General features: G+C 40.1%; 1 protein-coding gene across 2 annotated transcripts in view; it reads left to right on the top strand.

Annotated features, from left to right (window-relative positions):
- NEDD4L (neural precursor cell expressed, developmentally down-regulated 4-like, E3 ubiquitin protein ligase) overlaps positions 1-15,965 on the top strand; it is a 168,033-nt gene that overhangs the window by 31,795 nt on the left and 120,273 nt on the right. For both annotated transcript variants that reach the window (XM_009274737.1, XM_009274736.1), the window contains exon 2: positions 13,061-13,142. The gene's annotated coding sequence lies outside the window, so the exon portion shown is untranslated. The remainder of the gene's footprint in view (positions 1-13,060; positions 13,143-15,965) is intronic.

Raw genomic sequence — 15,965 nt, 5'->3', positions numbered from 1 at the left:
CACATGCCTTGTGAGCGCCCTCAAGATGAACCGCTCCATAATCTTCCCCGGCACCGAGGTCAGGCTGACAGGCCTGTAGTTCCCCGGATCCTCCTTCCGGCCCTTCTTGTAGATGGATGTCACATTGGCAAGCCTTTTAAAACCTGATGCAAATCAGCAGTGATTCAAGTCGGAGACTGGTGCTCACAAGGAACTGTGGAATGAGTTGCTTTATTTTTCAACTTATTTTTAGAGCACAATGAAAGTATTCATACATCATTTGTAATTGTGGTTACCAGAAGTGCCATACGGGGTTTTTTATAAGGCTTTCTTCAAGAATGAATCTGTCTGCCTTACAAGTCAAGAAAACAATACTTCATTTCAATCCCCTGCCTCCCCTCCTTTTAATCCCATCAATTTCAAGGTGAAAATATCTGGCAAGTACGACTTCGAACTGATCTGAGTCTGCTTTCTGTGCTCAAAAGTTCCCTCTAACCTAGTTGGTTTGTTGTTTTTTTTCTGACTACCCTTAGCAGGTATCTCATTCATTATTGTGTCTTCTGTGATCTGGATCATCAGGATTTCCTTTCTTTAACACATCTACAAATACTGCCGTTAGACAGGAATCTGGTATTTCCTCTTGTCTTCGTGTATATTTCATTCCGATTTGCTTATAATTTTTCCAGTGACTTTTGAACAGATCAGATGCTATATTTTGTTCTGCAAATTTTCCTCAATTTTACTGATCTTCATGTTGTTATCTAATAAATCTTCCATGTCAGTACCAGTTTTACCTTGCAAAGATGTCATGTTCATCTAGAATACTTGCTTTTAGATGGGACTGCAGGGTGGAATTAGCCATTGCAACGTTCCTTCAGTGCTTTTACTACTACTTTGATGTTTAATGTCTGTTCTCTGGGATACCTTTTATATATTTTGTTTTGCTACTGTAGTTATTTTCTTAATTGTGGATCTGCTTCTTTCATTCTTTTCCCGTTCTTTGAGTTCTTCACCAGTTTGCTCAATGCTTTTACTATGTCTGCTCTCCAAGAAGTCTCAGCTAGTCTGTCGTCTTTTACTTTGTAGCTTGTTTAGTTTTTCCTAGTAGATGTATTGATCTTGGGATCTTCTGTTGTGTTACTTACAGAGCAGATGACAGACACGTATGGGATGAGATTTCTTAATAATCAGAAGTTAGAGACCAGCATCATTCTGCATTATTAATGAGATATATTAACCTATATCTCAACGTTAGGCACACGTTGTTTTAAGTTATTAAGACCTGGTGTGGTCGTCTGTATTCATAGCATTTGAGGAAACCTATAATTACTGCATGATGTCTAGTATACTTGGCAGCTGTAGAGATTAGAAACAAGAGACTGTGCATTTTACTAGTAATAACAGTTGGTTTGGTTTTGCTTGACACCCTGTTGAATTCTGTCTAGTTGCATACATGTCTTTGTGACCAAGTGCTACCAACACTGAGAAGCACAGAGAGAAGAGGTTTACTGGAGGTCATGCAAGAACTCTGAGGTAACGCAGGCTTGAAGTATGAGTTAGAAAAGCCTGTCTCAGCACCCTTGTAACTGGGCTGTTACTGATATGGTCAGTGTGTTTTTTTCCACATCCCTGTTTTTGTTAGACATTAGGTGCTGTAAGGTGGCTGTGGGTATCGGCTGTAATGGAGAGAGGAGCTGATCCAGAAGCCGTGGTTGTAGTGTTGGGGCACTGGAAGCTCTGTGGCACTTGACGTGTTGGCTGCAGTGAGGAAGTGGGACAGGCCTTCTCTAAGGCTGTTGGCATGCAGATTGTGATGATTCGGTTGAAGGGGTTGCTAACCTCAGCTCTCTGTCCTATCTGCCTTGCAGCAGTTGTTCCCCTGTGTTGGTGACAGCTGAACAGCTTGCAGTGCACCAGCTGAACTGCTGTGTTTTGCAACCAGGTGTACTGGGTGAACCAAACTGCTGGGTCACCTGAACATGTTAAGAAGTAAACTTCAGCTGTTTGGGAGCTGAGGTGGGAGCAGCTTAGCCAGCACTGCTGCAGGAGCCAGCCATGCTTTTGGAGGAGTTACGTGTTTTGGTCACCCCACCTTAATTCCCTGCAGAAGGTCCCAACAGACTGAGCCTGGAGTTGGGGGCTGCAGTGCATGTGGGCTCCCGAAGCAGCTGGGTGACCCCGCCTGTGCACTCACAGGCAGGAGCTGCTGCCACTGCCAGCAGCAACGTACCTGACGGTGGTGTGAGAGCAAGGTCTGTTCTGGAAATGCCAGCGTGCACTGAGTGCACATGGTGTGATGGTGTGTACTGCTGTGTGGTGAATGCTCTGCTAATTCTGGTCAATGTTTCTTTACTGAGGAGCAGAAGCGCCTGCTTCATAAATACAGATAATCTTAGAAAAGATGTATCTGGGGTTTTATTGTACTAAGGATTCATTATGCAACAGAAGCCTGTGGTGGGTGTTTAGGGGGGGGTTAGGGTGTGTAGGTGTTTGTTTTCTTAAATGGAAGACTTATTAAGAATAAGCTTCATTAAGAATTTGAGTCAGTTCTGACTTTTTCTGGTTGAACATATTCTAATGCCAGGAAGAGATTTTCAAATTATAAATTATTGGCAGGGAGTAGATTTAAGATTTTTACGCATCAAAACATGTGGAACAGTTAAAGGTACTGGAATCAATGCTTTCACCCTTTCCCATTTTAACTGAATACAGTAAGTGCATGCTAATAATGATTTTGTTATATAACAAATGCAGAATTATTTAGAAACTTAACAAGATACATTGTTGAGTATTTTTTTTCCACAAGAATAGAAAAGTCTTGTTTGCTAAATGTTTAAAATATTGTGCATTTCTCACCTGAATTTAACTTTTAAAAAATAATAGGGTGAGTCAGGGTGAAAAGGCAGATTATGATATAAATTACTTTTGATACTCTTCTTTCATTTTCTGCAACCCTTTTGGGAAGATTAATGTTGAATCCTGTAAGGCTGTCTTAATGTCCTTGCTCTGCTATCAGAGCTGTAATTCTGCAGTCATTTCAGACAAGTGAGGCTTTTCTTTCTGTGTAGTTACAAACCCATCTATTTCATCTGGAGCTGCTGAATTAGCGGCACTTAAAAATGAGATGGTTTATTTAGTTGTAATCTGAGCCTGGTTCTAAGTAACAAGTTTCTTAAAAGCTTTACAGTGTGTTTTATTTATAGACTTCCAAACACAAGAAGTTTAATATTAGTCAGATATATTCTAGTCACTAAGAGTTTATGTAACTGCAATGTAAAGAATTGCCTAATTATATTTATGACTGTTGGAAACTCTGTCATGTTACTTCAGAAATTTGTCGAAGAATGATCACAATGTTGCATGGTTGGCTTGCCGAAACATGCAGTGCAGAGGAGCCAAATGTAATAAGTCTTTGGAAACTGGGGAGTGGCACCAAAACTGGAAGAAGGAGGGGAAAAAAAGAAAAGGGGGGGGAGGAAGGGTTAATGTGCTGGATTAAGGAATAAGTTCCGGTAGGATTACGGAATAAGTTCCGGAATGATTACTCAGACTATTCAATGATTTTTTTTTTTGTCTGACTTACTAATTTTTTAAAAAACTTAGCCAATTCCTTGACCACACTTATAAATATTCATTTTTTTAGGTGTTTTAACTATTCTGTATAGAACGTAATCTAAATTAATGAGCTGCGTACAGTGCGATTTGAAACTTTACATTTGGAACAAGAAAGTTGTTAATTGCAACTTCTGTTGAAATACACTCGGTACAGAGGTCTTTAAACAATGGTGGTAGTGATGGTAGGGACCAAGGGTGAAGTTGTTCAGATGTGTGTTTTTATAAACTGACTCTGGGATCAATGAGTGCTAATATTTTTACTTGACTATAATCATAGGGCCATAGGAAAATTCAGTCCAGAAGGGACCTTACAAGGTCTCTAGTCCAACCTTGGTCTCAAAGTAGGCTCAGCTGTGTGATCACACCAGGTTGCAGCAATACTAGATGCTTACAAAGTGTGAATGATCACCTGTAACCTATCCACATGCAATCCCCCAAAATTCTGATCTCTTTCTCAATCTTTCTCTCATTCACCCATGCAGCCCCTGTTGCTGGCAGTGTGGATTAGAAGCAGCCCTTGGCCCTTTGGAGCACATGGATTTCGGAATCTAAAACACCTCTTGTTGGAGATGTAGCTTCTGTAGCTTTACGTGCACCCAGGCTGTCCCCTATAATCCGCTAATGGCGTGTGCGTGCACGCATGTGCACACACACAGCCAGGATGGTCAGTCTACTATCTGGTACCCATGGTGTCAGGCGCGGAGGATGCCCTGCCCAGCCTAGACAGAGGGGGTGGTGCCAGTGGGGCAGCTTTTGGCAGTGTCAAACCAGGTTTTGGCTGCTGCTTTGTTCCCTCCTTTCTTTCTGCACTGTTTAAAAAGTAAAAAATATCGTGCTTCCATTACACTTGTTTTCAAGCTTCTCTTTTTTCCAGAAGTCTTTTCATAACCCACTGGTTATGATTTCATCCAGCTCATAGTCATCTTCCTCCCTAGCATTACCAGGATTTGGTTGAATAGTACCCTGAGTACTGCTTTGTTCTGTGATTTTGGGTTTGGAGGATCCCAGCATTTGGGGAGGGAGGAGAGTGGAGAGGAGTATTCACATGCATGTTAATGCCTCAAATAGATGCACCATCCAGGTATATCCAGTATATCTTCCATCCAGAATTGAATGGGTAAGCTGAAATTATAAAGCGAAGTAGACTTCTTCATTGGGGAAAAAGATGTGTATACCCTGTTGTATTTTGGTTTGACTTTGTTTTGGTTGAATCTGTATATTCATTTTCAGTTCTCAGTAAACAAGGTTTCAAGAATAAGCGTATTCTTTTATGGTGCTCTAGGGTATCAAGTGCATCTACTGTTCTTCCCCTTTCCACCTTCCCTGGTGCTATTAACAGTGTTTTCCATCCACTAAAATTTCTTCAGTTAATTGTGTGCCCGCTTCATGTGATGTGTGCTTTTGGTCACCTGTCATGGTTGTGCCTTCACTACCCTTCATACTTACTGGATCTGCATCTAGTCCTTTCCTTGCTCAGCTGTGCTTTCACTGATGGTCAGCATCCTAATGCTCATTGTAGCTTCTAATGGGTAGGAAGGTTAAGGCTGCTACAGGTCAGTTGCAAGTCTTTCTGTAAACCTGATCAATTATATATAGGTATTAAGATTCCTATGGTAGAACTATGTGAGAGACAGAGTATGGTAACGTATTCTGAATTCTGCTTGGCGGATCCATTCTGACTGGTGAATGGCCTGGTAACAGGCACTTTCTATGTAGGGATAACCATTGCTAATTGCTTTTAATATGCCCTTTAGGTAAAATGCCTGAGATGAGGATTGAGTAGGTTGTTTCCGCTGTACAATCTCTCCATGAGAAACACAGGCAGGCTGACTGTATTTATATATTTTGGGGGCATTCTGAAGTCCTGAACCTTTCATCTTCATTTCTTGTGTTTCTGTTGTTCTTTCTAGGAGTCTAGAAAGAACTGGTCTGGTTAGACATGGTGGTTTGTGTGTGTTTGGTTTTTCGTTTGTGTTTGTTTGGTTTTTGTGGTTTTTAGCTAAATCAACATCTGAGAGCAGGTGTTCAGGTGATGGATCCATATTATTATGTTTTCATGACTAGTGTAGCTGAATGTTTTGCTTAGATTTTAATAGCAGTTACTTTTCTAAAATAGGGGCATGGCATTTGCAGTTACAGGCCTTTGAACACACAGTGAATTCACTTTGTTAGAAGGCTCGTGGTCTCATGTATGTTTTCATTATGGAGATGTTTCAATATCCTTGGTCTCCTGTGTCTCTGCCCAGAAATAAGTTTTGAATTTCCAGAAGAAGTTTTGCAGGTAATGCTAGAGTTCAAGAGGATGAGCTTTTATTTGTGATCAACAGTGGAAGTTTAAAGATGGCACAGCACCAGGGTGTAAGAGGAATATCACAAAGAAACTGTAAAAAAGAAAACAAACGAACAAAACCCAACCTTAATTATTGTAAACTTGACCTTTTCTTTAACAACACTTCTCATGAAAAGGTCTTTGAGCTTATGAAGTCTTAAGGTCAAAGTGTCGAAGTATGTTCCTAGCATAAAAAAAGTGATCACTTATTTATTGTACAGTAATGCCTCTACAGTTCCTTAATGGCTCCTTCTCTTCAGAAAGAATATGCTCTTTAACATTGACACATTCTGGCTATGAGGTGTTTTGTTGCTCAAGCACAATTTTGTAGGTTTTGGAAGTTTTGTTCAGCAGTATTTTTGTAAGAATCAGTCAGGTGTTTTAATGGAGGGAAGTGAAATCCTTGTGGAAATGTAACATGTAATTTTAGCAGTGTTTTGAAAAGAGACACGGTTAGAGAAAAGTTGCAGTAAATATTCACTTTACCTTTTGATGCCATTTACCAAGTTTGTCCAGGATAATAATTAGAAATAATGGAGAGACTTGCTCTCTGCAGATTGCTTCTATTATCTGGAGCTGTGGGGAAGGAAGTCCGGTCATGTCTGAGTTTTCCCGTTGCCTGAGTAGCACGAGTGCTGTGATGCTATGGAGACCGGAGGACGTAGGCACCTGGCTGGAGTGCCAGCTCTGGATCCAGTGAATTCGGCATTGACCTTGCTGGGCAGAGCTGGTTTTTGCAGAGCAGCCCTGGAGCATCTGCTTTCTTCTTCTTGGCATTTTCTTTTTCAGTGGGTTTATTAGCTGAGTCACAACCCTATTCAAACGTTTGGAAATAGCTCAGTTCAGCACTGTGCTGAAACTAATAAGTCTTTCTGAACTCTGGAGGGCTAGATGCTGCAGTAGAATGACACCTGAGTCATCCCATTTTTTTTATTTTTTTAAGATCTGCCGATTTAGAAACAATTTCTTCTGCTATATTTCAATTTAATTTAGACATCAACTTCGCTGAAATTAGAAGTGATGGAACCCTGTCCCCAGTGGAATTGTCTGAAACCTGTAAGCCATAACAAACTGTCTTGTTTTCACCAAGACCTTCCTTTGAATTGACTAATGTCAAAACACAGCTTTCTCCGAACAAAGATGTAGCTCAAGCTCTTAAACTAAGAACTAGTGTGTATGGTGCTTGAAAATAAGTTCCAGTCTGTGTTTTATCTGGACACAGAAGATACTTCCAAAATCATGAATCTGGGTATGTCCTTGCCATGACTCAGTGTGCTTACAATGATACTGCATCCTAATGAAGAAAAATTACATGATTTCCTGTAAACTTTTTCTAGGTTAGTTAGAACTGTGCAGTGAGAGAAGCAACCTTATAGACGTCAACAATATTTCCTATTTACAGCTAATTCCAAGTGGAGAAGAAAACTGTTACAAATTCAGTGTTCTGCTCTGTGGTATCTGATACTCGTGTCCTCTTATTTTCTGATGGCGTGAACAGAAGTTGTGTGTGTGTGGTGATTATTCTTCAGATAACTAAATTCTTTTAGGAAACTTTGGCCTGGAAGCTACAATCTGTGAATGAGATGCTGTCTCTGCCACTGTTGCTAAATGAGTATGGCTTTCTGATCCTTCAGTTCCTAGAGCTTTCACATGAAGTTTCACATCTCTTTGGGACAGATCATGAGTTCAAAGCACAGAAAAAAAATTACCAATTGTCAGATTTGTTGAGGCAGCTGCAGCTTCCAGAGTTGTGAATGAAATGCTGAATTTAGCAGTATGTAAAGCAGGTAACATGACTTAAACAAATTTTTCTATAAGCTGTCATCAAATCACATCAGCCACAGCTTCTGGATAAGAAACTGTAGTGGTAAATCTCAGGTTTTGTTTCTTTTGCTGTTTCCTTATTTCCTTATATTCTATTTAACAGTTTTCTTTTTTTTTTTAAATGCTCATTGCTATTCAAAAAGCTAAAACAAAAACAAAAAAACAAGCTGGCAGTGCATTTCAGGTGGCTTAAAGATGTCCTTAACAAGTGCTGTTTTCTATTTATTTGCAATGTTTAGTTTGTTGAAAGATTAAGTCAGATGGTAGACTTTAGAAAACATTAAGATGACATCATGACTTAAAAAGAAATAAATAAAAATTCCTGACCTTCCCCTTGACGCTCCTTCCTGCCTCTGTTGTGTATCCTCTCTTTCCCAGAACAGCAAATGTTAGCCCATTTGCACGCTGAAATGAGCGAGGGTCCTGACTGGGCTGGAAAGTGACCTCTTCTTGCCCCACTGCCTGTTGCGTTTAATTTGAATCCTTCCTCTGATCTGTTTCTGCACATAGCTCCGTGCAGAGGTGTTCTGCCATTGAAGAAGGGACAACACAAAGGCCAGAACAAGTGGCCAGGGTAGAGAGGGGTGTGAGACAGCTTTACTCAGAGCAGTGTCAACTTAGGTTGGTTTATAGTATCTGACCAGCTAAGTGGTCATTTACTCGTTTACTTAAACGACTGCATGTAAGTAAACACTCTCAAATATCTAATCATTTGGATAAATTCCTGCCGCACATTCAGGAGTGAGAACTTTGCTGGTGCAGTTTAGTCTGACAGTCTGTCCCACTTCTCAAGCGGGCAGAGATGTCAATAGTCTGTTCAGTAAAGGCAACATTTTCTTACTGAAATTTGTAATAAACTTAATTATTCTCTTGTTTGTTGTTTTTTTTTTTTTAAAGTGTATTAAAAAAAAAACCAACTGTTGCCACCTTCACGGTTCTTCATTTTCTGTAGACAGAAGATTCATCCAGGATATTTTAGGATTAAGAACTTCTCATATTTCTAAGGGTTCATGAAAACAGCATTGCCCAAGTATGGATTGATATCTTAAAACTGGGAGGGTGTTATTCCCACCTATTTAGCATTACAGAGTCTTTTCTTTAAGAACCTTCACGTTTTTCAAGTGTGCGTAAGTAGTACCATTATGCTTAGATGTAGGTCCACCTATACCCATATGATTTTTGTTTGTTTTACATATGGCTGTCAATGTCCTGTGCAGTAAAATCGCTATCAAAATAATACTTTCTAGGCTTTGATTCCAGAAGTAACTAAGATTGAGGTTTTACAATTGGCTTAAGCTAAGCTGAGTCTCTGCTTCCATTGAAAGTGAGGTCTTATCTTCCCTTTATCCCAGCTGGGCATTTCTTTTCCTCCCTATCTTCTGGAAACTTCTATATCTGAAAGCTCTTACTTTGTAATTATTACTGTTATTGTTTCTGTAGTGGTTTTTTCAGTCACATCAGCTGTCTGATCTGATTGACTAGCAATGATGCAGGAATATGTGGCCAAAGGTGAAGGAGAGGATAGGCTAACTTCAGCAGCAGACTTAGACCAGCTAAAACTGAAGGCAAAATGACATTCTTAGACACGGACTTAAGTGTCTAAGCATTGAATTAAAACTAAGGGCCAGACCTGCAGAAAAGCTTGAACATGAGATCCACAAACATGCCTAAATGCTTCTGTGGATTCAAATGTTAGCAGTCAGTCTTAGTTTCTTAATGTTGTGCAGTGTTGGGGTTAAGACTTTCGTTTCACAGCCCTATAAGGTCCTTAATTTTACCTTTTAATCCTCCTCCTTCCATACGGACTTCTTTCTTCATGTTGGCTTATGTCAGAAAGGCGCTGTTTGATTCCTCCCACACACTGCAAACTGCAAGCCTCAATGAATATCTGGTTTCTACTGCTTCTTGTAATAGGCTATTTTGCCAGTAACTATTAGGCAGCACAGTACATTAAGCAATTCAAACTAGTATCAGCATTTCTTTTTAATCACAATGATGCTTTGTTTTCTTTTAAACCTTGGTGCTTAATGCTGAATTTAATTGCCGTTTAAGTAGATGCATTTATGTGCATCTGCTGATACAATAATCAATCCAACATTGTCTTGTTTATTCTTAGTTTATTTTCACCTTACTGCGGTATTTTATTTTCCAAGTAAATTAAGCATCTAGTATAATGAACACTCAACTGCTGATTATTCTGTAGTGATACTGTCACAAAATTGTTTTTAAATTTAAACAGCATCAGAGAAATGTATTTGAGAGTGTCTGAATCTCTGAATTAAATGGTTGGTAATCTGAGTGTCTGTTGTTTATCCTTCCTTCAAGAAACCTTAGATTGGCATCCAGTTGACTGTGCTACAATCTTGAAAGGGAAGCATCGGAGCAGTTGAGTATCCTGGTTTTATTCTTCCACCCATTTCCTCTCTTCAAGCAGAGGCACTGCTCCAGTTCCACTTTCTGACATTATACCCATGTGAAGTTATTCTGTTTCTGCAGGATGTTTTTCTCCCAGTTGGGTCCTTTTGTCCTGGTTTTGGCAGGGATAGAGTTAATTTTCTTCCTAGTAGCTGGTACAGTGCTGTGTTTTGGATTTAGGACAAGAACAAAGTTGATAACCCACCGATGTTTTAGTTGTTGCTAGGTAATGCTTACACTAGCCAAGGACTTTTCAGTTTCCCATGCTCTACCAACTGAGAAGGCTGGAGGTGCACAAGAAGCTGGGAGGGGGCACAGCCAGGACAGCTGACCCCAACTGGCCAAAGGGACATTCCGTACCATGGGACGTCATGCTCAGTACATAAACTGGGGAAAGCTGGCCGGGGGGGCCGCTGCTCGGGGACTGGCTGGGCATCGGTTGGCGGGTGGTGAGCAATTGCACTGTGCATCACTTGTTTTGTGTATTATTATTATTATTATTATTATAACTTTTTATCACAACCCACAAGTTTTTCTCACTTCTACTCTTCCAATTCTCTCCCCCATCCCACTGGGGGCGGGGGGGTGGGGAGGACTGAGCGAGCAGCTGCGTGGTACTCAGTTGCTGACTGAGGTTAAACCACAACACCTTTCAATATAGAATCATAGAATGGTTTGGGTTGGAAGGGACCTTTAAAGATCATCTAGTCCACCCCTCTGGTGCCGCCCCCCCCCCAGCCCTGCCATGAGCAGAGACATCTTCCACTAGACCAGGTTGCTCAAAGCCCAGTCCAACCTGACCTTGAACACTTCTAGGGATGGGGCATCCACATCTTCTCTGGGCAACCTGTGCCAGTGTCTTACCACCCTCATCGTAAAACATTTCTTCCTTATGTCCGATCTAAACCTGCTCTCTTTCAGTTTAAAACCATTGCCCCATGTCCTGTCACTACAGGCCCTAGTAAAAAGTCTCTCTCTGTCTTTCGTATAAGCCCCCTTTATATATTGAAAGGCTGCAAGAAGGTCTCCCCAGAGCCATCTCTTCTTCAGGCTGAACAAACGCAACTCTCTCAGCCTTTCCTCATAGGAGAGGTGTTCCAGCTCTCGGATCATTTTTGTGGCCATGCTAGTTTATTCCATAAAAGAAAGGTTATATTTGAATGTATTATTTGTGAGTACTGTGGAAACCACACTAGCATACTTAAGGTTGCTGTAGCATACAAGATTCCCTTCTTCAGGTCTTGTGGAGTCCTTCAATGTTTAGAGCTCCCAACAGATGTAGTATTCTTCTGCTGGTACTGGAAAGGACCTAGCAGACTGTCATCTCATACTGGTGCCATGGAGCCTTTCTCCACATTGCCCCTTGTTGTAGCTACTGTCTCCCTGCTGAAAGAAATCAGAAAGCACAGATTTGGAGGGTAGAAACCCGCGGCACCGCAACAGTGAGAAGCAGCTGAAGTTAGGGTGAAAGCAGTGACCTCCTTTAGTGGCATGTTTTATATCTGAAAGATGTCTGACATAGAGTGCTGTATGGTCTCTGGAATATGTCTACTTCCTTCTCCTTCTGAAAAGAAGAAGAGGGGGTGGGGTGGGGGGGACATCTGAGGCCAGATTTGTCTATGCTGGCTGGTTCTGGCACAGTGGGCAAGACTTTCCCTAAGTGCAAATAAACTCTAATGGAAAATAGCTCTAGCAGTGGTTCTATTTACTACTCTGTAGAGCTCAAGGTAGCAGTTATAATACCCCATAGCTGCAAATTTAATGTTCAGTCTGCTTCATTGACCTTGGAAATTGGATTTGAATGGAGGCTGAAGCATTTATGCAAACCTTAATGATAGTGTTTGATCTTCAGTGACCTGGTAATGAGAAGGGCCCAAAAAGCTGAAGCAGGGTCAGTGTGCTATTCAGTATGGAAGGGTATGTGGAAGGCGGGAGCATCTTCTTCATGGAGATTATCCAAAATGCAGGTGAGGGGCTCAGTGCCAGTGGCTGGAGCGGGGCTGCTGGTCGCAGTCTGGGTGCCGGCTGTTGGGGGGCAGAGTGAGTGTCTGATCTGTTTCTGCGCATAGCTCCATGCAGAGGTGTTCTGCCGTTGAAGAAGGGACAACACAAAGGCCAGAACAAGTGGCCAGGGTAGACACACAGACCTGGTGTGCGTGGAACAGTACGTGTGGCGTTCACTAGCATACCCCAAGCTGGACTAGCCAGGGAGTAGGAGGTCCTAGGTCTGGGCAAGGGTACCAGCTGGGGAGAGTGTCCATGACAGCATTCGGTGGGGACCCATGAGTGTGGGTTGCCTGTGAGATGAGCGTACGAGTGTCTGTTTGCAGCGAGCACCGCAGTGAACCAGCTGGTGAGGAGGAGACCTGCGGCATGGGTAGAAGAGCTCAGGATCTGGGCAGGGGTATCAGATGGACAGAAGGACCATACTGGTATCACTGCTGATACCATGCAGCTTGGTTTTATGGTTCAGTAGAATTGGAACCACTTTTTCAAGATAATTCCTGTTCCATTTCCTGTCAACCTCAAGTGGTTAGTTACAGTGAGTCTCTCCTAAAATCCATGGCTCAGATTTTTTCTTGACTTGTTTAAATGGACTGCCACGTGCATGCTCGTGAGCAGAAGTTGTATGCAAGCAAGTGGTTCTTGTCCATAGCAATGGGACAAAGCTGCAAGTTAAATCATCTTTAATGCTGTGGTCAGTATTTAATTAAGCATATTCAAACACGTATTATAAATGTTTCAGTAGCTTGTTACAGTTACTAGGTTTCACTGAAAACACTTTCACTAGAATTGTTTAGAGCTGATGTTGTTATCCAATTAAATGACAAATTTATACTGAAATTGTATTTGGCTGTAAAATTATATTCCCATTAAATATGACATCTTCTTTTGCAGTGACCCATATGTGAAACTTTCCTTGTATGTAGCAGATGAGAACAGAGAACTTGCTCTTGTGCAGACAAAAACTATTAAAAAGGTATGTATATGCTTTTTTTTATTCTATTGTTTTGGAAATATTAAGAATACTGGAACACAATTCTATAACATAATACAACATGTATTTAAATGGTTGCATACATGTATAGCAACTGAATAATGTATTTTTTTTCAAACCAAAATAAGAAAACAAGTGCATGCATCTTCAGTGTGCGTGATCTGTTGACAGAAAAATAAAAGAGAAAAAAATCCTAGTATGTTGTCTATTACTGTCTAAACCTTGGCTTATCAAATCTCATTACATCATTCACTGTTTCTTTTATCAAAGTCATATTTTAATGAAAGAAATAACTGAAATAAAGGACTAAGAAGCTCTGTTTTAATTATCTTTTATTTGACTTTTAGAAAAAATGATCATTATTTAACGTTCTCTTTCAAAATTTCCATTTTCAAAATACTTTCCTAATATGGGAATTTAAAATAGCTAAATGACAGAAGATATGCTGTAAGAAAAGCCTGGAAATGCACTGAAAATGTTTTCATTTTTAATTAGAACCAAAATTAAATTTTCTTTGGTTTCTTAATTTTATTCCACACAAACAAAAATTCCACCAGGGGATATTTGTTATTATCAGGGCCCTAAGAATTTTTTTTTTTTTTTAATTTAGTGGTAGTGATGGCAGAGAGGAAAGAAGTCATAACCAGTATGAAAAGTAAAGGAAAAATAATGAGTTGTCATTTTTATGAAGATATTCAAAATCAACAATGATTCAATTGAAATCATTATTGCAAAACAGAATAGTGAGGAAAATTTTGTTACTGAAAACACAAAATAGAATTATGCTGTTCTAAAATCAGAACATTAGGTGTCATGAGAAAACCAATGTGAAATCCTGGAAGATTCAGGCAGAGCTTTTCACAGGACCCAGGGCATGTCTGATGTTGGAAAGTAAAAGTAATTTTTAAAAGATTTCCCGGTTAACTATTGGTACGTGTTTCATAATAGCATTTTTACATTCATTGACTCCTTTTAAATACGTTCTTTATAGCCCATCTAGCTTAGCTTTATGTAGAGATTTTTGACATTAAAATTTGTGAGAAAAATGTTAACTTTTCCAAAAAAGAGTACCTAGTTTGATGCTATAGTAACAATATGGACTGTGGCATTTTTTGTGTCCTTAAATAGGTTCAAGATTTATCGCCAATTCCATACAAGTATGTGGGAGGTTTTCTTACAATATGCATATCTTGTTTTTGTAGAGAGTGTGCTGCTTGTCATGCCATTTCCTGGGACGTAGTTGCACGGAGTCAAGTCCTGTTCTTGAAATCATATGAATGGAAAATGCTTAGGCTTGATAGGTCATTTTCAGGCTATTATAAAATACCTGGCTATTACAATTCTGGTATAATCTTAAGTAACATGTTCTTGCTGAAGTGCAAGATTGACTTTGATTGTCTTATTATGAATGGCAATATTCATGAGAAACTATTAAATCAGTACACCTGTGTCTGTGTACTGATAAATCTTTCTTAACATTGTAAAGGGTAGATGAATAAAATGAGTGTAGGTGAAGGTTTATTTTCTCATTTAAAAAATAATTTGGACCACTGTAATAATTTTGTATCAATAGCGATACGGGCTCAGACTTTACCAGCTACTAAATGGGCAACTCATTTCATCTGGAGAGAAGTCAGTGGAGGTCGGAGACATTTGAACAGTTGCACCCTATGAACAGTCTATGCATTTGCTTTCATGGGCTTGTTTGCAAAGTATATGCTTCAGGATTCCTGAAAAATAATGGCTTACTGAAAAATAACTGTCTAGACAAGTCCAGTTCTTGTAGCGCTTGTTTATTGTCTTAAAATAGTATGGTAGCTTCCATTGACTGCGAATGCCTGAGGATGGGAGGGAGATTTTTCTCTTTCACCTTTCAATGAAATGGAAGAATTTCAATATGAAGTAGCGTGAGTCTAGATGGTCTAGATATTGGAAGGGATCTCTGGAGATCCTTAACTGTTCTGTTACTTTGTGACTAAAACTCAGGACAATTATGATAGCAGAGAGGATGTGAGGCAGATCATGAAGGTGCAAGGATCCTTTGACTTTTCAGAGAAATCCTTTGTAGCAAGTCTGTGAAATGGGGGGAGAGGAGATAGGAGGTGTGGCATGGATATAGGACTTCATTTTTTCCCCTTGCTTCTTAGGAAATAATGGTGACCAGATCCAGAGTTTTATTCAATTTCTGATCTCTTTTTTAAATTATTTTATTTAATTTTTTAATGAATTTCTTGATTCTTATTAGAATAACATTGTCCTTGTTTGAAAGGATGTTGCTGGTATAAAAGCATGATTACTAAAGACATGGCATATTCGGCTCCTACACATTTAAAATGTAATGGCTATAGTGCAGAAAGTTAGGAGAGGTTGAAATGAGAGCATTAGATTGGAAATAAGGTTGTAACGTTACTGCTGATCTGAAGCAATACTTACCAGCTTTGGATCCATGTGAAAGGAAGATAAGAAGACTTCTGAGAAGACCACCATAAATTAAAAAAAATGTAGTAAAGATGTGAAAATATTGATTGTATCAAGGAAGAGAGAAATTCATGGCTTTAGTGCTGCCCTAGGAAGAAAGAGAAAAAGGACAATGTTTGCACAACAACCCAACTGTAGACAGAGGACTGAGGAATACTGTGTTCAGTTTTGGGCCCCTCACTACAAGAAGGACATCGAGGTGCTGGAGCGTGTCCAGAGAAGGACAACGAAGCTGGTGAAGGGTCTGGAGCACAAATCTTACGAGGAGCAGCTGAGGGAACTGGGGTTGTTTAGCCTGGAGAAAAGGAGGCTGAGGGGAGACCTCAT

Source organism: Aptenodytes forsteri, unplaced genomic scaffold (assembly GCF_000699145.1).
Source record: "Aptenodytes forsteri isolate BGI_AS27 unplaced genomic scaffold, ASM69914v1 Scaffold112, whole genome shotgun sequence".
Lineage (NCBI taxonomy): Eukaryota > Metazoa > Chordata > Aves > Sphenisciformes > Spheniscidae > Aptenodytes > Aptenodytes forsteri.
Note: the sequence above shows the minus strand (reverse complement) of the source record. Positions and strands in the feature narration are given on the sequence as shown.